This window comes from Sciurus carolinensis, chromosome 12, assembly GCF_902686445.1.
Source record: "Sciurus carolinensis chromosome 12, mSciCar1.2, whole genome shotgun sequence".
Lineage (NCBI taxonomy): Eukaryota > Metazoa > Chordata > Mammalia > Rodentia > Sciuridae > Sciurus > Sciurus carolinensis.
In genome coordinates this window covers 41,524,444-41,547,830 of record NC_062224.1, presented here as the reverse complement: position 1 = coordinate 41,547,830, position 23,387 = coordinate 41,524,444, and the positions used below count along the sequence as shown (strand labels likewise).

Genomic DNA, 23,387 nt, shown 5'->3' with positions numbered 1-23,387 from the left:
TTTTTCATTCCATCAGTCTAGCAATTTTGCCGATCAGTTTAAAAAACCAAATTTTTAATCTCATTAATTTTCTGTTTTTTAAATTCCCTATTTATTTCTGCTCTAACCTTTATTATTATAAGATTGTCACCGCCCGGAGCAACAATCTTGCGGACATTTATTACTGCCTGCAACAACAATTGTGCAGGTATTTATCGGAGGTGGACTGGAAACGAACTACTTCTACTATCTTTCTTTTAGTGGGCTGCTTTCTTGCTTGTTTGCTTTTTCCCTAGTTTATAGAGGAAGTTTTAGAAGAAGAGAGAGAGGGGAAGAAAAGGCTTTGCTTAAACGAGAATCTTTGCTTATCGGAGAGACTACACTTTCAGAGATGCTACTTCTTCTTAGAGATCTGCTGCTTCGTCTTAAATGTGCATCCTACATCCTGTGTCCTAAAGGTGCGTGGTAGAAGTGCGTGCTAAAGGCGTGTCTATGGTGCATCCCGCGTACTGTGATCTGTGATCTGCCATCTGCCATCTGCCATCTGCCTTCTGCCTTCTGCCTTCTGCCTTCTGCCTTCTGCCTTCTGCCATCTATCAGAGGTGCTTCCTATAGGTGTGTGTCTTATATACCTAAGGCAGCCAATCAGTTTAGGATTAGCACAATTGAGGCACGCCCCTCGGTACCAATCAAGAAAGAATGAGGAACATCTGTTGACCACTAGCACAAAGGAGACATTAACTAATTAGGCAAAAGTACATCACGCTGTGTTAACACTAATTATGCACCACACCTCTTAGCTCAATGCCAGCCGCATCTTAGGGTTACCCAAACATGTCTTCTGCATAAGATAAGTAATCTTTATCATTTCCTTCCTTCTACTGTTTTAGGTTTAGTTTGCCTTTATCTGCAGTGTCTTTGGGTGCAATATTAGGTTTTTGGTTTGAGATGTTCTTTTTTAATTTTGTGTTTACACTTATAACTTACCTTTAAGCACTGATTTAGATACTTCTTAAGAATTTTGGTAAGCTGTGTTTTCATTTTCATTAATAACAAAGTATTTTTAAATTTTTTCTTGTAATAAGTTTTTCTTCGACCCATTAGTTGAGAATGTGATGTTTTGCACATGTATGTGAGAGTCCCTAATTTTTTTTGCCATTGATTTCTAATTTCACTCCATTGTGGCTGTATAATATACATATATATTATAATGTATGATTTTAATTATTTTAAAATATTGATGCTTGTTTTATAATTTAGGCAAGGTCTATCCTAGTCAATGTCCTCTGTGTACTTGATGAGAATTTCTATTCTGCTATTGTTGAGCAGAGTGTTCTATACTGGTCTGTTGATTATACTTCATTTATAGTGTCATTGACATCTCTGTTTCCTTGTCAATATTCTGTCTAGTTAATTCGATTATTGAAAATGCAGTAGTTGGGTTTTCAACTATCATTGTTGAATTACCAGGTTCTCCTTTCAACTCTGTAAGTTTTTACTTCATGTATTTTGGGGCTCTGTTGTTGGGTGTATATAATTGTATCTTCCTGCTAGATTGACCCTTGTATCATTATAAAATGTTTGTGATTTTATTGGTAAATATGTTACATTTCTAAATGTTATAAGCCCAACTGTATTTTATAAATGTATTGTTTATGTAATTGCTTTTAAACTAATGAAAGATAGAAAGTGTAGAAATATGTATCTATACAGCCTTTTAAAATTACATAAAAGCATGGGCTGGGGGAATAGCTCAATGGTAGAGTATTTGCCTAGTATGTGCAAGGTCCCGGGTTTGTTATCCAGTACTGCAAAAAGAAAAAGAAGTAAAAAATAATATAATTATATAGATACATTTTCTGTTATTCATTGTTTGTTTTTATATGGATTTGAATTACTGTCTACCTCCTGGACTCAGCCTGGAAGAAGTTTCCTTAGTATTTATGGCAAGGCAGGCCTGCCAGCAATCTTTGTTGTTGTTTTGTTTTTAAATCTGGATATGTCTTTATTTGACCTTCATTCTGAAAGATAGTTTTTACTGGACAGAAGGTTCATGGTTGCAATTGGTTTTCTTTCAACACTTTATAAATAGCGTATTCCACTGCCCTCTGGTCTCATTATTTCTTATGAGATTCAGTTATTCATGTTATTGGGGCTCCCATGTAAGTGACACGCGATTTTTCTCTTGCTGTCTCCAGAGTTTGTTCCTTGTCTTGGCTATCAGCATTTTTAAAAAAATATTTTTAAAGGTTGATAAGACATTTATTTTATTCATTTATTTATATGCAGTGCTGAGAGTCAAACCCAGTACCTCACACATGCTAGGCAAGTGCTCTACCACTGAGCCCCCAGCCCAGCCCAGGCTACCAGCATTTTTTACTACAGTGTTTTCAAATGTGAATCTCTGAATCCTTTGAGTTTCTTGGATGTGTAGATTAATGTTCTTTAAAAACATAAAGTGTGGTATGTTTTCAAGCCACCATATCATCCAATATTTTTTCTTTCCTTTTATCTTTTCCTCTGCGGTGCTTCCATTACATGTATCTCATTACATGTTATCCCACATCTCTGCCAGGGTCTATCCACTGTTCTTTCTTCTATTTTCTCTTTTTCTTAAATTTCATAATTTACCTGTGATGTTCACTGATTCTTTCTACAGCTATCTCAAACATACTATTGAGTCTCTCTAGTGACTTATCTTGGTGATTATACCTTTTCACACTGAATTTCCTTTTGTTCCTTTTTTAAAAAAATTTTTTCTATACCTTTATTAATATGCCCTATTTGATATGGCATTGCCATTCACAGTTTCCTTTTCTTCTTTTTTCTGTTAGCCAACCTTATTTCTTTCATTGTGATAAAATATATATAGTGTAAGAATTACCATTTAACCATTTTTATATGTACGATCCAGTAGCATTAAGTACATTCACAATGTTGTATGACCATCACTGCTATCCATATCCCAAACCCTTCACCATCACAAACAGAAACTCTACCTATTAATCAATAATTCTCCATTTTACCCTGTCACCCCAGTCCCTGGTAACCTCTAATTTACTTCATGTCTTTATGCATTTGCCTATTCTTAGATACCTCATATAAGTAGAATTATACAGTATTTGTTCCTTTGCATTTGACATCTTTCATTTAGGTTCATCCATGTTGTAGCATGTATCATAATTTCATTTCTTTTCAAGGATGAAAAATATTCCATTGTTGGAATACATCACATTTTGTTTATCCATCTGTCTGTTGACAAATATTTGGGTCTTTCCCACCACTTGGCTATTGTGAGTAATGCTACTGTAATATTGTCTTTTACTTCTATAATTGTGGCTTCCTTTAGCTGCTGCTGCTTCCTTTTTTTTTTTTTTTTTTTTGGTCCTGGGGATTAAACCCAGGGGTGTTTTACCGCTGAACTACATCCCCTATTTATTTTTTATTTTGAAATAGGGCCTTGCTAAGTTGCTGAGGCTAGCCTTGAGCTTGTGATCCTCCTGCCTCAGTTTCTCCGGTTGCTGGGATTATGGGCTTGCACCACTGTGCCTGGCTTCTTTTAGCTTCTTAAACATATTTATAATTGCTACTTTGAATATTTGTCTGTTAAATCTAATATCAAGCATTTTACATTGCCTACTTTTATTTCTCTTGTATTGGTCACTTTCCTGTTTATCTGCATGCCTCATTTGTTATTGAAAAGCAGACATTTTGGTCCATATTCTAGCATCCCTGGATACTGCTTGCCCTGCCTTCCATGGGGCTCACTCCTGTTGTTTGTGTGTTAGTTTGCCTGGGGTCTTGACTAAAGCATTTCAGTCAAGTCCATTCCTCCCATTTGGTTTCATTCTGCCTCATTTGGCAGAATTTCTTAGGCTGTCACCAATTGTTGGCTGACTGACCTATATTTTTGTGTGTAATGCTCCAGGGTATAAATTACCCTATAGTCTGATCTAATTAAATTTGGGCAGAGGTAGTTTTTGAGGCCGATCTTTGAAGTTTGTCCCGGCCTCAAAGGGCTCCTCTGGTCCGTAAACTGGCTGACCTTTAGCTTGTTGCTCTCGTGGAGTCAGCAGCCTCCTCCTAATTGCTTACACCAAGGTCTCCATTGTTTCTGAGCATGTCCTGAGCTTGAATCTCTCCAATACTGTTTCAAATAAGGTACATTTCAATAAAGCTGTTCCGTGAGCTCAGAGCTCTGTTTGTGTGAACGGCCTGTCAGTCTGGGCGCTGTCTTGGAGTCACTGCCCAGGCACTGGAGGTAGACTGGCCACTGGTCTTCTGGGTGTGTCTCCTACACAGAGCCTTTCCCCTACAGGCAATCCGGGGTGAAGGAGACTGAGGTCCTACCACTCTTACATTGTGTGTCACAAGTAAAGCATCTACCCTTAGACTGGGGGGCTGAGTGGACAAAGATATCTGCCACCCTTTTGGCTGTTCTCACCAGGAATTTAGCCTCTGTAACTCAGACTTGGAGGGGATGAGAAAGACTGGTGGCTTACCGCTCCTGCAGAAACGCTGCATCTCTTGATTGGGGATAGGGAGTCCCATGTTATTGCCTCACATTCCTGGACGGTGCTTCCATCATGCTGAGTTGACTGGGGGTGGGGAAAGAAGGGAGGAGGCTGTGGTTCAAATGCCACAGAGTCTCCTTGTTCTTATGGAGGTACAGTAGATTTTATTGGACAAATGTTTCTTCATTCACTGTATTTCCTTAGACAATGTCTAGAGTTATGGTTTTTGGTAGAGGTCCTCATACCATCATTCCACAAGTATTACTTGATTTATTTATTCTACTGAAGGAATACCTTTAATTACACAACATAAAAACACATGCATCTAAATAGATCCAGATGCAAATATATAAAACAGTAATGGTAATGACCACTGGATATAGAATTATGAGTGGTTTATTATTATATTTTTTCATTTTTGCTATGCTGGGGATTGAACCTAGAGGACCTTGCACATGCTAGGCAAGTGGTGTACCACTGAGTTACTTCCCCAGTCCTTCGGTGGTTTATATTTATTTTGTGGGGGATGGGGTCTCACTATGTTGACCAGGCTGGTCTTGAACTCACAGACTCAAGTGATCCTCCACCCAAAGTGCTAGAATTATAGGAGTATGCCACTGTGGCAGGCTATGAGTGATCTATTTTGTTAAAATTTATTTAGGTATAATTACTCAACATAGAATAAGCACGCCCATTTTAGGTGCGCATTTCAATGATTTTTGGCAAATATAAACTACACCACATTCAAGACAGAACATTTTCCCTCATCTCCCTTTGCCACAATACTACTCCCAGCTCTTAACAACAGGAATTACTGATTTAATTTGTGTCACTATGGATTATTTGTACATTTTTTCTAGAATTTTTAGAAATGGAGACATACCAATATACTCTTTTACGTCTGGCTTCTTTTAGCATGTCTTAGAGATTTACTGATGTTGTATGTATTATTAAGTTTTCCTTTTTATTGCTGCATACTATTCCATTTTTTTCTTAGACTATAATTTGTTTATCCAGCTATCTGTTGGTGAACATTTGTGTTGGTTGTTTCCAGTTCTTGAAAATTAAGAAGAAAATGATAAGAACATTTATATGTAAAACTTGTATGGATATATGTTTTCATTTTCCTTATGTAACTACTGAGTGGAATTTTTTAGTTTATAAAAAACCCTGACAACTATTTTCAAAATGACCATAATATTTCACATTCCTACCGTCAATATTTCAGTTATTGATTTCCATTTAAGTTGCACTTTGTCAGACAAACTCTTGATGTGATTTCAATCCTGTTGAATTTATTGACACTAGTTCCAGGCTCAGTGTATGATGAATGTTGCAATTACTCTGAAAGTCCTCTATAGTCTACCACTACTCAGGGGAGTGTTCTGTAAGATTCCACAGAACAACTGTAGATCCAGTTAGTTAAGAGTGCTGTTTAAGTCTTCTGTGTATGTAACAATTTTCTATCTACTATTTCTATCAATTATGGAGAGAGGCAGGATGAAATATCCAACTCTAATCTGGATTTTTTTCTCCATTATATTCTGTCAGGTTGCTTACTTTTGTTATGGTTTTTGCAATGCTGAGAGTTGAACACGGGGCTTTACAAATGCTAGGCAAGCACTCTGCCATTCTGCACCTCCCAACCCTGTTATACCAGTTTCTGCTTCAAGAATTCTGAAGCTCTGCGATAAGGTAGATTCACATTTAGGATTTTTATTTCTTTTTAATGATGATATTTTATCATTAAAAATGATAAATGTCCCTCTTTATCTCTGATAATAATCCTTTCTTCATGTGTACTTTATCTTTGATAAATAGTCCAACCAGCTTTCTTATGTCTTGTGTCTATATGGTATGTATTTTTTCATCCTTTTGCTTTTATCCTTCCTTTATGTGTATATTTGTTAGATTTTTAAAATTTTTTTAAAATTGTAATTGGACACAATACCTTATTTTAGTTATTTATTTTTATGTGATTGAACCCAGTGCCTCACATGTGCTAGGCAAATGCTCTACCACTGAGCTATAACTCCAGCTCCTGAGTTAGATTTCTTGTAGGCAATATACAGTTAGACCAATTGGACAATCTGAGTTTTAATTAGAATTTTTAGTACATACTTTATTTCATTTCATCTCCTTCATTATCAGCTAGTAAAGTTGCTTCTTTTTTTGATAGTCACTGTAAGATTTATGGTATGCATCTTCCATTTATCAGTGTGCCTCCAAATAGTATTGTGCCACTTCTCCAATAATGTAATACTTTCACAACAGTATACTTCCATGGTCTTTCTGCTCTATCTGGTTGCAACTTGAACATCCCACAGATCTCTGTACTGGATGGTGATTGCTCACTTCACAGCTCCCTTGTACATGTTCTTTGCCTGGCCTCAGGGAGTTTTCACTTGGTGGACATGCCCAGGATGCACAACAGCTCTTGTGCAGGGTTCTGACTCTTGCTTTGTCTAGCTTACTCACCTCTGGTGCCTGCCCTGCAAATTCCCACTGCCTGGGCCTCCCTCACTTTGCCCTCCTTTTCCTCATCTCAGCCAAGATTGTCACGCTCTGCTTGAGTTCCCCTCTCCCTACATCACAGTTTATACAGCAGCTCCTGGAAGAAAAACGGGACCATCATGGTCCTCCCCTTGTTGATGTTGCTTCTCTCAGGGTTTACAGTTCTGCTTTGTCTATTGTTCAATGTTAGCAAACAATTGATTCATATACCTTCTCTGGGATCCTGTTCTTCATTGCAGTAGGGCAAGTTTAGTATCAGGTATTGCTTCACTGCCAGAATTAGGGGCCTCTTTAGTTTTATTTATGTTTCTTATGACTTTATTTTTGAATTTGCTTATACAATCTATTTTTCATTTATCATTACCATGTGGTTCACTGAAATCTATGTTTTTTTTTCTACTTGATGATTACTTCTCTCAGTGAGTCAAATGTTTGCAGACATGCTGCTTATAGCATTTTTAAAGTAAACATGAAGTTTTCTTAGACTTGTATTGTAAGATCTGTTTATTCAAGCTAGTATCTTAGTATTTACCACATTAAAAATTTTTTTTAGTTGTTGATGGACGTTTATTTTTTATATATTTATATGCGGTGCTGAGAATCAAACCCAGTGCCTCACACATACTAGGCAAGCACTCTACCACTGAGCCACAACCCCAGCCCCCCCCCATTAACCACATTTTTATTATTAATTAGCAGTGCATGTAATTGTCAGTCATAAATAAATAAGAATATGACTTAAAAAAATAGAAAAAGCAGGCTAGGGTTGTAGCTCAGTGGTAGAGTGCTTACCTAGCATGTGTGAGGCACTGGATTTGATCCTCAGCACCGCGTAAAAAAAAAATAAAACAAAATTATTGTGTCTATCTACAACTAAAAACAAACAAACAAACAAACAAATAAACAGAATAGAAAAAGCATACTCTCAGAGTGACTTAGGTATTGGAGAGAAGTTTTCTAGCCTAGATTCCTGTCATGGGAAAGAATCAGACTCATGCTGTCTTTACAGTACCAGTGAGCTAAATCTTTCTTAGGAATTTATAATAATAAAAATTATTTAGGGTGGTGCATGCCTAGAATCCCAGTTACTCAGGAGTCTGAGGCAGGAGGATCCCAAATTCAAGGCTAGCCTGAGCAACTTAGAGAGACCCCGACTCAAAATATAAAATAAAATTTAAAAAAGAGTGTAGAAGCTATTTGAGTGATAGAATACTTGTTGAGCATGTCCGAGGCTCTGGGTTCAGTTCCTAACAGGCACCCCTCCCAGGGAAAAAGAAAGAAAAAAAAGGAGCATACTTCATTGTTCTCTTCATAACCAGGAAATTCCAATATACATATCTAGCCTAAATTTGTTCCCTTGCAATTCAAGTTTATGTTTTCTTTTCCTGTCATTACTAGAAATGAAGACTAAATGGACTTGGGTATACCAAGGTTCCAAATCTTAGTAAAGCAATGAATGGTATTTATCATACACACCAGAAAACAACGAATACCTATTTGAGGTCTAAATATTGTTTTTGTTTGCTTCATTTATTTGTGTTCAGTACTGAGGACTGAATCCAAGAGCATTCTACTACTGAGATACATCCTCAGCCATTTTTTAATTTTTATTTTGATACAGGGTCTCACTAAGTTGCCTAGGTTGGCCTTGAACTTGCCATCCTCCTGCCTCAAACTCCTGAGTTGCTGGGATTACAGGGGTGCAAGACTGGGTCTGGTGTGCTTAATATTTTAAAAATCTTTCTCAGGTACTGCTGGCAGGAATAAGACCCTATTCTTGTTGATAAAGACCAGTTATAATTCTCTCTGGGTAGTTGACTCTTAGTAGCTCCACCTTTTCTTTTGTTGCATTTGTAGCCTCAGTGAATCCCCTTATCTATGAAATTAGAAATAATTACCATTTTGCTAAGAAGTGCTAAGAGACTGCTATAACTAAATACCAAAATCTGTTATAAAGTCACTGCAATTAAAAGCAGTGTGATACTGAGGCAGGAGCTCACTGACTGATAGACTGACAGATAGATTAATGGAAGACAAAAGGGTTATTGACTCTTTTATATATGGGTATTTAGCATATGATAAAATTAGCATTTCAAATCAGTGAGGAAAGGAAGGAATTATTTAATAATTGGTATTAAGATGATTGGAGTGCCATTTAGGGGGGAGAATTACAATCTTTTAAAATATTTATTTAAATATATCACTGTTACCCTGACTGGACCTAAACTCCTTGGCTCAAGTGATCCTTCTGCCTCAGCCTCCTAAGCAGGTGGGACTACAGGTGTGTACCACTGTGCCTGGCTGAGAATTTACATTCTTATTTCATAATACATACAAATATAAAGGCCATGTAGATTAGACAGTTAAGCATAAAACTAAATTCTTAAGATGAATATGTGTTCAAAAATTTGAAGGAGAGAAAACCAAGGCCTGAAATCCCAAAGAAAAAGATTAGCTTGCGTATATATGTGTGTGTAAACGAGCATGTGTATGGAAAGATCTATACCAAGCTCTAAATAGTGTTCATTTTTAAGGGGTAGGGTTAGAGGGGACTTTTTTTCCTTTCTTCTTTATTCATGTCCTTTTATGATGATGTTGTTCTTTACAGTTACTATAACAAATATAATGTAACAAATATAGTTAGGAAGGTTTTTCATTTTGAAAGAAAGTAGATGATACAAATGGATATAGTTCATGTATAACATGCTAAAAAGACCATAGCTAATGTTTGCTGAATATTGATCACATACCAATCCAATCTGAGTTTTACAAGGATTAACATAGAGCTCAGCATAACCCTATGACAGGTCCCATTATTATACCTATTTAAGTAGGAGGAAATGGTTTAGAAAAGTCACACAGCTAGTAAATGGCAGGAACAGGACACAGACTCAGACAAGCTGGCATCAGAGCTGAGATCTTAACCATGACACTACAGTAGCTTTCAAGACAGTTGTTAGGGGAATACAGGCTTAGTGTTCCTGTTTAACAGATACACAGCCATTGTGCTGAGACATGTGTTTCATGGTGAATTGTCATCATTTTGCAAATATTCTTGGCTGCACGGAGCTTTTATCCACAGAACTTCTCATTCCTTGACCACATGGGATATTTGAGGCTGACACATAAACAGTCTTCTCTTCTTTTGACCAGAAAAAAAAAAAGTCTTCATTGCTATCTTTCTATCAAAACAGCAGGTCAATACTTCAACATGTTAATATTTAAAAACCAAGAGCAAAACTACCAACCGAAGAAAAACAATTTACAGGAACCCAAGGGTATCTGGGAATGAATAACTTATGGTTGACAAATTCAATCTATATCATAGCCATTGATAATAATATTAATTTCTCAATTATCAGCAAGAGCAGAGATCATGTATGTGAAAAGACCATCAAGGCTAGGTAGAAAATTGTATTTTGATAAATGCCAATATAAAGTCTTCTTGTAAATACTGCATCCTCAGTATTCAGCATAACAAAAGGACTATTAGGAATTATAATGACAAAGGGAACATGAAGAGAAAAGCCATGCAGTTTATATTGTACTCTCCATATAACAAATGCACATTGGATTTACACATGTTGTTTTCTTTCTTCCTGGGATTTTGAATCTGACCAATTGATGTTTAGTGACATAGGTTTGAATACATTGATATAAATTCCTAAGGTGTTGGTTGATTTGCACTGTTCCTCCTTTAGTCCTTGTTAGCTGTCCTACAACTCCAGGAGCAGACTGTAAGTTGAGCATGCTGAAAAAGCTCAGCTTGCAGTCATCCTTCTGAGAAATATGTGTTCATTGATTGATGAATAGTTTTTCTTTGCAAATGACAAGAGTATGGTTTATATGGGGAATCATAGGAGCAAGATTCCATTGCTTTTTTTTCACCACACTTGGCTCATCAGAATCAGAATTAGAGCTAATTAGGGAGGGAAAGACCATTCCTGAAACCTACTGGGTGCCAGCCACAGTCTCATTTTCTCTGTACCCTGCATCAGTGAGCTTCTGGAGGATGCTGACTTCTTGTAGTTTGTGTGTGTGTGGTACTGGGGACTGAACCTAAGACCTCATGCCTGCAAGGCAAGCACTCTACCTCTGAGCTACAGACCTTTTCATTTTTTGTTTTGAGACAGTGTATCCCTAAATTTCCCAGGCTGGCTTCATACTTGTGATTCTCCTGCCTCAGCCTGAGTCCTTGGGATTACAGGTGTGTGCCACTGCTCCTGGCTCTCTTACTCTTTTAGTATCTTTGCAGCTCTAGCACATGACAAGAATTCATCATATGTTTATTCAGTTAAAGTGCAAGGGAGCTTAGAAATAGATTGGGGAGGGTGGTGAAAGTAAAGCTCAGCAGATTGCTATTTATAATCTAGTAAATAAGGAGCCAGTAAAGATACTTAAGAAGGTATTCTTTTCTTCTTTTAATTAAAAGTAGTTTGGCTAAGTTGTTCCAGCATTTCTCAACCTTGGTACTATTGGTTTTGGTACTTGATATTTCATTGGGTGGGGTGGGAGGCAGGAGTAAGAAGGCTGTCCTGTGCATTTTGAGATGTTTAGCAAAATCCCTGACCTCACACCTATTAGATACCAGTAGCATCTGGCTAGAGGCTGTGGAGATTATTCTCCAGATCAGAAAAAAGAACCCACCCCCAAAAAAAGGTAGATGGAGGAGACATTATTTCAAACATAATTTGATCTCAGGATAGTGACTCTTATTACTGTTGTATTAAAATTACATGCAGTATTTTAGAGCCCAACATAGAAGTGTTGTGTGGTATTGAGTTAAAAATTGAAGTGACAATTCATGAGGTATTACTGTTTGTCTCCTCCTCTAGAAAAATACAGAACCTGATTGCTTGGAGAAAACTACAGTCAGGGTTATTAGGAAAAGGTTATGGTCAGTTACCTGAATATATTTATTCTTTATGTAACTGGAAAGACCAAAAGTAACATGCACCTTTTAATGAAAATTGTCATCTCATGTTTATGAAGGTATTGGTTTATGGTACATCCATTTTCCTGTGTTAATGCTCAAATGCTCTCCTGCTAAGGAATGTATTGTAAAAATCCACCCTTTGAAATGTGTAGCAATGTTCTTTAATGTCTAGAGGACATTGCATCAGGTCAGTTTTTAGACAGGCTTGGGGGAACAGGTCTATGAAATACTTAACAGATGCAAAAATTTGGTTTTAGAAAAATATGCACATTTGTTGTTTATTCCAATGGCATGAGCTAATAGTGAGTTCACTGTAACCCACTGATGTTGCAGCAGCATCTGGTGGCATATAATTGCTTTTTGCCTAGTTAAATAAGGAAATGATTAGGCAAGGTTTGGACTGCCTGTGGTTTGTTGTCATGGCTTCACTTTTTCTAATCCTCCTTATTATTATTTTTTTCTGCCCCTGCAAGAAATAAAGAACAGTCATACTGTCTACCTATCTTTGAATATTGATGATTGGAATTTGTGCATACTTCTAGATACCTATTTGTAGATGTTCACTTGGTACCTTTCATGCTGATGACAATATGAAAAATTCCCTGACTGGGATCTGGCTCTTTTTTTTTTAAGTTTTTGTAGTTGTAGATGAATAGAATGCCTTTATTTTATTTGTTTCTTTTTATGTGGTGCTAAGCCCATGCTAGGCAAGGGCTGTACCACTGAGCTACAACCCCAGCCCCAAAGGATATGGCTCTTGATACACAGTCAGTCCCTTGGAGGTAAGGGTAAGGTATCCTGAAACCACAGTGCCAGTCTGGCCCTTTATAACATTTCACAAATATGCCTGATATCATTTAGTCTGTGTTTTATTTCTCATTAAAATGGTTGATACACAGTGCAGGGAAGTTAGTTTCTAGCATAAAAATTCTGGGTAGTTTTGCACTTCAACGTTTTATACACCATCTTGAATTTGTCATCTGGCACAGTGTAAAGCAGAAAGTATCTTGCTTCCTTGTGCGATCTTTCAATCTTGCAGGATTGTTCCAGTTTAGGAGCGGCCTCCTTGATGGATGTTAGTTTCATTAGCCTCTGTCTTGGGTTTCCACCAGCATCTTCCCTAGCCTTCAATCCATTCCAGTTTCTCAAATCAAAACTCCACCCGTACATAGGGCACCAAGAGGAGCAAGTGCAAACTGACATGTAAATGAAGGCTCTTGGTTATTTGGAACAAGGTGCCCATCACAGTGGAGGCTGTTTGAGAAGACCTGGCCCCCTGGTGTTTCCGTTTTTTTTTTTTATTCTGTTACATTATCCTGATTACTTCTCCCACATGCCCCTTCTCTCTCCCTTTTTCCTTTTCTTTTGTCCTTCACTTTCTACATGATAAAACAACCTTTAGTACCAAAAGCATTTGCTTAGTAGTAATCCTGGGTTTTGTGTGTACTTCTGGTTCTTTTTTAAATGCTTTTTAAAGGAAGTTAGTTTTCAGGGTACCAGGAGGACTACAATAGTGCTCTCTGAAATAGCCTTAACATATCTGGGAGAGCATGCTTCTGCTACAAGAGGACTTGTAGCTTTGAGAAGAAGGTCGTACCATATAGTAAGTCAAGGAATGAGTGCCCTCATACCTACCTGAGCGTGTGCGACCCTGTGCCCTGGGAAGCAGCCAAATGTTGTGCACCCAGCTGTTGAGTCAGCCTGCTGGGTCTCAGCTCTAACGCTAACTAATCTTGTGCCCTTGGGTAATCTGCTAGCATCCTGTGTCTCTGTGCACCAGGATAACAATGGCAAGTACATTCATTAAGTTATTGTGAAGGTTAAATGAGTTTATACATGTAATGTTCTGTTCCATAGTCCAAACACCAAATGATGGCTACAGGGAAATCATTATCCTTATCCTTAAGGTCTCTGCAAGCTAGAGATGGCTCAACACATGTGAAAGAATTACAAAAAAGAGTATTGTGGAATTCAAGAAGTATGAAGTTTTTCAGTGTGTGAGTAGTCAGGCAATGTAAATAGAGGAGGGAAATGATGTTAGAAAGTATAGGTTATTAAATCAACATATATTAAACATTTATTACCCCTGTTACTCACCCAATTTTGTGTTTATCTATGACATTCATTCTCCTGGTCATGTTTTGCTAATACTAAGAGGAGTTAAAATTGTGGTAGGCACTTAGGGTATGGCAGGGGAGAGGGGTGGGCTAAATTACCTTTCCATACACTGTACCATTTAATTCTTTCAATGATCCTGTAAATTAGGTGTTAAAATTTCCATTTCATATGAGAAGAAATTGAGGTTTAGAGTGGGTAGTTTGTTTAAGGTCAATGCACTAACAAATAGAAGCTGAGAAGGGAGCACAGGTTATCAAATGGCAGAGCAGACAAAAGGAGTACATAGGGTGTTAAAGTCTGAGCAGAGAGGGAGACCGAGAGGGGTAGAGAGAAGGGACTAAATGAAGCCAATATGCTAATCAGAACACAGCATTTATTGGGAGTCAGGGATAAACTGGGATTGCTAAGGGGATGGGGGGGTTCAGCTTGTAAGGATGTCACAAGCCAAGTTAAGGTGTTTGGATTTAATCTGGTGACAATAGGAAGCTGGTACTAACTCCTGAACCTGGGAGTACATAACATGATGAAACAAACTCTTACCAAATTTAGTCTGGTTGGAGGCTACTGGGGTAGTGGCAGATTGGAAGGGCAAATTTCAGCTTGAAGGAACACAGCCAGAGAACAAAGAGAGGAAGCCATGAAATATGTAGGGCTCCTTAAAGAAAATATTGACAGGTCTCTGTGACAACTTGAATGAGGACAATAAATGAGAGAGGGGCAATGAACATGATCTATTGCTATTCAGATGAATAGCAATGTCTCTGATAGAGCATGGAAATTTCAGGAGACAAGTGGGGAAGGATTCATTTTGTTTAACATATACTGAGTTTGTGGCAACATGGATAAATTCTGTAAACATTTGGACAAACAGAGATTGGAGTATTTGTGAGAGATCAAGGCTGTGGAAAAAGTTTTGAGAATCAACCATGCAGAGAGAAAGGATACATCTCCACAGTGATGATAATACTCATGCTTGGGGTCCAAAATAACAGAAAGTAGGCACGAAGACAATAGGAGTGACTGGTTTGGATGGTTATGAGAAAATTGGAAACATAAGTATTTCAAGAAATAGTGTCCTTCTGACCCAGGCATGGTGGCACGTGCCTGTAATCCCAGTGATTAAGGAAGCTGAGGTAAGAGGATCACAAATTTGAGGCCAGTTTCAGTAACTTACAAAACCCTGATTCAAAATAAAAAATAAAAAGGGCTGGGGATGTAGCTCAGTAGTAGAGCATCCCTGGGTTCAATCCCCAGTATGGCAAAAGAAAAAAAGAATGAGAGAGAGAGAGAGAGGGAGAAGAAATGGTGGTTCTCTTGCATTAGGTCAGGAGGCTATCACTTGGGCCCTTTGAGGAAGTAGACTCAGAGATCAGTAGACCATGAGGGTGGAGGTCAGTATGAAGTAGGTGGGGAGGGATGGAGGTGACAAAGAATCTACCTGTGAGGCTTGGGGATGATAGGGGAGGAAAGGAGCTGAAGAGTCAAGTCAAAGGAGGGTTATCTTTGTTTATTTTTGGAATTAAATGAAGTGGTCACATTTGAAGGGGTAATGGAATTATCTATGGAGGAGCAGAATTTCACAAATATAAGGTTATAAAGCAAGTAAGTCTAACACAGTGAAAAGAAAACTTTGGGGGAAGAAATCTTTTGCAGCTTTCTATAATGTCAGTGGACAGTTCAGAACATCTCCTGCCCCAAAGAGCAATGGAAGATTTTTCATTGTAGAAGTGGTCTCCAAACTTCTTTTGATTGAGTATCCCTTGTAGTATAATATTTTTTTGGAATGCTCAGCTTCAATAAATATTTATTTATTTTTGTTCTATTTGTTTTGTTTGGTTGGTTTTGGTATTGGGGATTGAACCCAGGGGCACTTAACCACTGAGCAACATTCCCAGTCCTTTTTTAATTTTATTTAGAGACAGGATCTCACCAAGTCGCTAAGGGCCTTGCTAAGTTGCTGGGGTTGGCTTTGAACTCGCCATCCTCCTGCCTCAGCCTCCAGAGCCACTGGGATTACAGGCATGCACCACCATGCCCCGCTATAAAATATATATTTAGTTTTAATTTATATAGCTGTATTACTGTGATTAGCTAATATCTCAAGATATACTATTTATAAGGAGGTTCACTGTTATAAATAGAGGACATAATTATATATATCAAATTTTCTTGATAATTTAGGATTATTTTTTGTGATTTCTTGCTAGAATTAACATAATTAGAGGACATAATAATGTATTTCAAATGTTCTTAATAATTTAGAATTATTTTTGGTGACTTCTTGTTAGAATTGATTATACTGTCATTATGTATTGTACTTTGTGGAGGGTTTTAGTAATCCACATTAACAAGGTATTTGTAAACCCCTGTCTGCAAACTGTTGAAAAGTTTGGCCATATATTGTCTGCATAGCAATGAAACTGAGAAACAGAACTGGCTAGGGGTTTGGGTCAGAAGACAGAGATATAGAGAAGTGTCTTGCTTGATGTATTTAGATGAATCTCTTCCTTTTCTTTTCTTTTCTTTTTTTTTTTTGTTCTGAGGACTGAACCTGGGGTGCTACAGTACTGAGCTACATCCTCAGCCCTTTTTATTTTTTTAAATTTTGTAACAGGGTCTCGCTAAGTTGCCCAGGCTTGGTCTCAAATTTGTAATCCTCTTGCCTCAATCTCCTGAGTTGCTCAGATTACAGGCGTGTGCCACCACACCCAGTTCTTCCCCATGTTCTTACTCCTCTTATTGATGATAGAACTTGGTCACATGTCTACCATTGCAGTGTATAAAGCTATATTTTTGTAACCATATCCATAATTCTTTGGATGAACTCATAGAAATATGGAATTAATAGTCATAATATTCTGAGGCTTTTGATGAGTGTTATAAAGTTATCATTCAGAAAGTTTGAACCAACTCACATTTCCATGAGCATTGTAAAAGAATGATTATTTTCTAGGTGCTATGACCAGCACTGTGTAAAACATATTTTAAAACATATTTTTGAGTTGGAAAATTTTAAGGTTTTTTTGTTTATTGAAGTAATTTGTACCACAGATATCTTGTCCAAAAAGGTTTACTACTTCTGAGCTTCTTTTGGATGGTTGTGAAGTTATGTTAGTTTTTTGTTTTTTTTTTAAGGCAATCGTGAAAGCAGCAAGGCATGAAAGCAGAAAAGTAGCAAGACAGAGTACTACAATCACAACTGAATACTAGGATGTGTTAATAAAGCATTCTTATAGGCAAGAATTTTAGATTATAAAGTGCAAGAATCAACCAGATATGGCAGTGCTGCCTGTAGTCCCAGATACTCCAGAGAATGAAGAAGGATTGCTTGAGCCCAGAAGTTGGAGACCAGCCTGGGTAACATAATGAGACCATCTCAAGAAACAAAACAAAACAGACCAAAAAACCCAGACCAGGATCAACATTTAGATGTAAGAATTTATTAAATATGAATAAAGAAAACTTGAGCTTTTAAACCTAGCCTCATTTTTGAAAATAGGGCCAATTACCTAATCCTTCTGTAATAGATTATGGGTGAATCCTAGGTTTTAAGGAAATGGCATCTTGATATTTCATTAGGATTTAATTGCTATATCACCTCTCTTTCCAACTATGATACTGGCTGCTAATAAAATTTGATTAACGTCACAGGTCTAGCTTGCCAAGTTACTCTAGTGTTTTAAAACCTGGTAACAACTGGAACAAGGTAGGGATGCCCTCTTTCACCACTTCTATTCAACATCATCCTTGAAACTAGCCACAGCAATTGGACAGACCAAAGAAATTAAGGGGATACAAATAGAAAAAGAAGAACTCAAGCTCTCCATATTTGCTGATGACGTGATTGTATATTTAGCGGAGCCAGAAAATTCAACCAGAAAATGTCTAGAACTAATAAATGAATTCAGTAAAGTAGCACAATATAAAATCAATGCTCATAAATCTAATGCAATTTTATTCATAAGTGACGAATCCTCAGAAAGAAAATTTAGGAAAACTACTCCATTCACAATAGCCTTAAACAAAATACTTGGGAATCAATCTAACAAAAGAAGGTGAAAGACCTCTACAACGAGAACTACAGAACACTAAAGAAAGAAATTAAAGAAAACCTTAGAAGATGGAAAGATCTCCCATGTTCTTGGATAGGCAGAACTAATATTGTCAAATGGCCATACTACCAAAAGTGCTACACAGATTCAATGCAATTCCAATTAAAATGCCAATGATGGGAGAGGGATAAAAAGCCTATCAGAAGAGCCGCTTCTGTGTGACTCCTTGTTAGTATAGTGGTTTGGAGTATTTTCTGATATTATTTCATTGAAAAGATGTGGGATTACACGTGGCTGCCACCATTTTGAGACAACAGCCAGGCCCTGTAGGACCCATGGCCAGACTGACTGCGCCCCGTCTCCAGGATCCCTCAGCCAGACTGATCACTCCCTGACTCTGGGGCCCTCACATCGACTGACTGCTCCCTGCCACCAGGACCCCCAGACCAACTGACTGCGCCCTATAACCGGGACCCCAGACCGAATGATTGCACCCGGCCTCCAGGATCCTGCAACCACACCAAACACACCCAACCTCCAGGACCCCTACCTGACCAACCACACCCTGCCTCCAGGACCTCCAGTCGACCACGTCCACACCCCGAGCTGCAGCTCCCCATTGGCCAACACATTTGGAAGCCAGAGCGGCCATCTTGGATAATCCTGGAAGTCATAGCTCCGATCATTAGATGGGGCAAATCCCATCCTGAGATGCCTGCTGGAGACTTGAAACTCATTGTCAGGGGCTATTTGGTCTAGGATTGCATAGTGTCTGAATTGGGCACTGCTAATATTGATCTCCGCTTAAAGAAAAGGTTTTGGAAACCTATAGGGCCACTCTAAGCCTATAGGGGAAAATCTGCAATACCCCAGATCTGCACTGCTAGAGGGGAAGATACATGAAAAACATGAAAAAACAAGGGAAGAAAATGATTCAAACAAATCTAGATTCTATATTAATAGAATCCAATGACAGTATGGTAGAAGAAATGTCAGAAAAGGACTTCAGATTATACATGATTAAGATGATTTGCGAAGCAAAGGATGAGATGAGAGCAAATGTAGGCAATGAATGATAACACCAATAAGCTGAAAGAGCAACTGCAGGAAGCAAAAGATAATTGCAACAAAGAGGTAGAGATTCTCAAAAAAACCCAAAAGAAATCCTTGAAATGAAGGAAACAATAAACCAAATAAAAAACTCTATGGAAAGCATCACCAAAAGACTAGACCACTTGGAAGACAGAACCTCAGACAATGAAGACAAAATATTTAATCTTGAAAATAAAGCTGCCCAAATGGAGAAGATGGTAAGAAATCATGAACAGAATCTCCAAGAACTATGGGACACCATGAAAAGACCAAATTTAAGAATTATTGGGATTGAGGAAGGCACAGAGATACAAACCAAAGGAATGAACAATTTATTCAATGAAATAATATCAGAAAATTTCCCAAACCTGAAGAATGAAATGCAAAATCAAATACAAGAGGCTTACAGAACACCAAATGCACAAAATCACAACAGATCCACACCAAGGTACATTATAATGAAAATGCCTAACATTCAAAATAAAGATTGCATTTTGCAAGCTGTGAGAGAAAAGCATCAGATTACATATAGGGGGAAACTAATACGGATAGCACCCGACTTCTCAACCCAGACTCTAAAAGCTAGAAGGGCCTGGAACAACATATTTCAAGCTCTGAAGGAACATGGTTGTCAACCAAGAATCTTATACCCAGCAAAACTAACGTTCAGATTTGAAGATGAAATAAAATCCTTCCATGATAAACAAAAGTTAAAAGAATTTACAAATAGAAAGTCTGCGCTACAGAATGTTCTCAACAAAATATTCCATGAGGAGGAAATGAAAAACAACAATGTAGGTCAGCAAAAGGAGAAACTACCTTAGAGAAAAACCACTCAAAGGAGAAACCAAGCCAAATTAAAAACCAAAAATGAGCCCAAATGACTGGGAATACAAATCATATCTCAATAATAACCCTGAACGTTAATGGCCTAAACTCATCAATCAAAAGACATAGGCTGGCAGAATGGATTAAAAAGAAAGACCCAACAATATGCTGCCTGCAAGAGACTCATCTCATAGAAAAAGACATCCACAGACTAAAGGTGAAAGGATGGGAAAAAACCTACCACGCACATGGACTCAGTAAAAAAGCGGGGGTTTCCATCCTTATATCAGATAAAGTGGACTTCAAGCCAAAGTTAGTCAGAAGGGATAAAGAAGGACATTTCAATTGCTTAAGGGAACCATAAATCAGGAAGACATAACATAACATAATGTTGCCCCAAACAATGGTGCATCCCCTGTACATCAAACAAATCCTTCTCAATTTCAGGAATCACTTAGACCACAACACAATAATTCTGGGTGACTTTAACACACTGCTGTCACCACTAGATAGATCTTCCAAACAAAAACCAATCAAAGAAACCACAGAACTCAATAACACAATCAATAACCTAGACTTAATAGATATATATAGAATAATCCATCCATCAACGAGCAGATTCACTTTCTTCTCAGCAGCACATGGAAACTTCTCGAAAATAGACCATATGTTATGCCACAAAGCAGCCCTTAGGAAATGCAAAAAAATAGAGATACTGCCTTGTGTTCTATCAGATCATAATAGACTGAGAGTAGAAATCAATGACAAAATAAAAAACAAATTACTCCAACACCTGGAGACTAAATAATATGCTATTGAATGAAACATGCATAACAGAAAACATCAGGGAGGAGATAAAAAAATTCTTAAAGGTCAATGAGAACAATGATACAACATATCAAAATCTCTGGGACACTATGAAAGCGGTACTAAGAGGGAAATTCATTGCATGGAGTGCATTCCAGAAAAGAATGAAAAGTCAACAACTAAATGACCTAACATTATAGCTCAAAGCCCTAGAAAAAGAAGAACAAAATAACAGAAAAAGTAGTAGAAGACAGGAAATAATTAAAATCAGAGCTGAAATCAATGAAATTGAAAGAAAAGAATTCAAAAAATTGACAAAACAAAAAGTTGGTTCTTTGAAAAAGTAAACAAAATAGACAAACCCTTAGCTACACTAACAGAGGAGAGAGAAAACTCAAATTACTAAAATTCGTGATGAAAAAGGAAATATCACGACAGACACCACTGAGATACAGAACATAATGAGAAGCTACTTCAAAAATCTGTATTCCAACAAAATAGAAACTACCGAAGACATTGACAAATTTCTAGAGACATATGCTCCTTCCAAACTGAAGCAGGACGACATGCAAAATTTAAACAGATCAAAATCAAGAAATGAAATAGAAGAAGCCATTAAAAACCTACCATCCAAGAAAAGCCCAGGACTAGACGTATTCTCAGCCGAGTTCTACAAGACCTTCAAAGAACTCATTCCAATACTTCTCAAAGTATTCCAGGAAATAGAAAAGGAGGGTACCCTACCAAACTCATTCTATGAAACTAATTTCACCCTCATAATCAAACCAGGAAAAGACACATCAAGGAAAGAAAATTTTAGACCAATATCCTTGATGAATATAGATGCAAAGATCCTTAACAAAATATTGGCAAACCGTATCCAAAAACATATTAAGAAAATCGTGCACCACGATCAAGTGGGGTTCATCCCTAGAATGCAAGGATGGTTTAACATCAGTAAATCAATAAACGTAATCCATCATGTCAATAGACTTAAGGATAAGAATCATATGGTTATTTCAATTGACACAGAAAAAGCGTTCGACAAAATACAACACCCCTTCATGCTCAAAACACTAGAAAAAATAGGGATAGTAGGAACATACACGAACATTGTAAAGGCTATTTATGCTAAGCCCATGGCCAACATCATTCTTAATGGAGAAAAACTGAAACCATTCCCTTTAAAAACGGGAACAAGACAGGGATGTCCTCTTTCACCACTTCTATTCAACATTGTCCTCGAAACTCTAGCCAGAGCAATTAGACAGACTAAAGAAATTAAAGGGATACAAATAGGAAAAGAGGAACTTAAGCTGTCACTATTTGCTGATGGCATGATTCTATATTTAGAGGATCCAAAAAACTCCTCCAGAAAACTTCTAGACCTCATCACTGAATTCAGCAAAATAGCAGGCTATAAAATCAACATGCATAAATCTAAAGCATTTTTATATGCAAGTGATGAAACATCTGAAAGGGAAATGAGGAAAACAATTCCATTTGCAATAGCCACAAAAAAAATAAAATACGTGGGAATCAATCTAACCAAAGAGGTAAAAGATCTCTACAATGAAAACTACAAAACATTGAAGAAAGAAATTGAGGAAGACCTTAGAAGATGAAAAGATCTCCCATGTTCTTGGATAGGCAGAATTAATATTGTCAAAATGGCCATACTACCTAAAGTGCTATACAGTTTCAATGCAATTCCAATTAAAATCCCAATGATGTACCTTACAGAAATAGAGCAAGCAATCATGAAATTCATCTGGAAGAATAAGAAACCCAGAATAGCTAAAGCAATCCTTACCAGGAAGAATGAAACAGGGGGTGTCGCAATACCAGAACTTCAACTATACTACAAAGCAATAGTAACAAAAATGGCATGGTATTGGTACCAAAATAGAAAGGTAGATCAATGGTATAGAATAGAGGACATGGACACAACCCAAATAAATACAATTTTCTCATACTAGACATAGGTGCCAAAAATATGCAATGGAGAAAAGATAGCCTTTTCAACAAATGGTGCTGGGAAAACTGGAAATCCATATGCAACAGAATGAAACTAAACCCCTGTCTCTCACCCTGCACAATAATCAACTCACAATGGATCAAGGACCTTGAAATCAGACCAGAGACCCTGCATCTTATAGAAGAAAAAGTAGGTCCAAATCTTCAACTTGTTGGCTTAGGATCAGACTTCCTTAACAGGACTCCAATAGCTCAAGAAATAAAAGCAAGAATCAATAACTGGGACAGATTCAAATTAAATAGCTTTCTCTCAGCAAAGGAAACTATCAGCAATGCGAAGAGAGAGCCTACAGAGTGGGAGAAAATCTTTGCCACTCATACTTCAGATAGAGCACTAATTTCCAGAATATATAAAGAACTCAAAAAACTCTACACCAAGAATACAAATAACCCAATCAACAAATGGGCTAAGGATATGAACAGATGCTTCACAGAAGAAAATCTACAAGCAATCAACAAACATATGAAAAAATGTTCAACATCTCTAGTAATAAGAGAAATGCAAATCAA

The 23,387-nt window shown here is 37.4% G+C and overlaps 1 long non-coding RNA gene across 1 annotated transcript in view; it reads right to left on the bottom strand.

Moving 5' to 3' along the window:
* Nucleotides 1–4,465: 4,465 nt before the first annotated feature.
* LOC124961533 (uncharacterized) overlaps nucleotides 4,466–23,387 on the bottom strand; it is a 33,723-nt gene continuing 14,801 nt past the window's right edge. The window contains exon 3 of the long non-coding RNA XR_007104273.1: nucleotides 4,466–4,577. This is a non-coding gene — a long non-coding RNA (uncharacterized LOC124961533). The remainder of the gene's footprint in view (nucleotides 4,578–23,387) is intronic.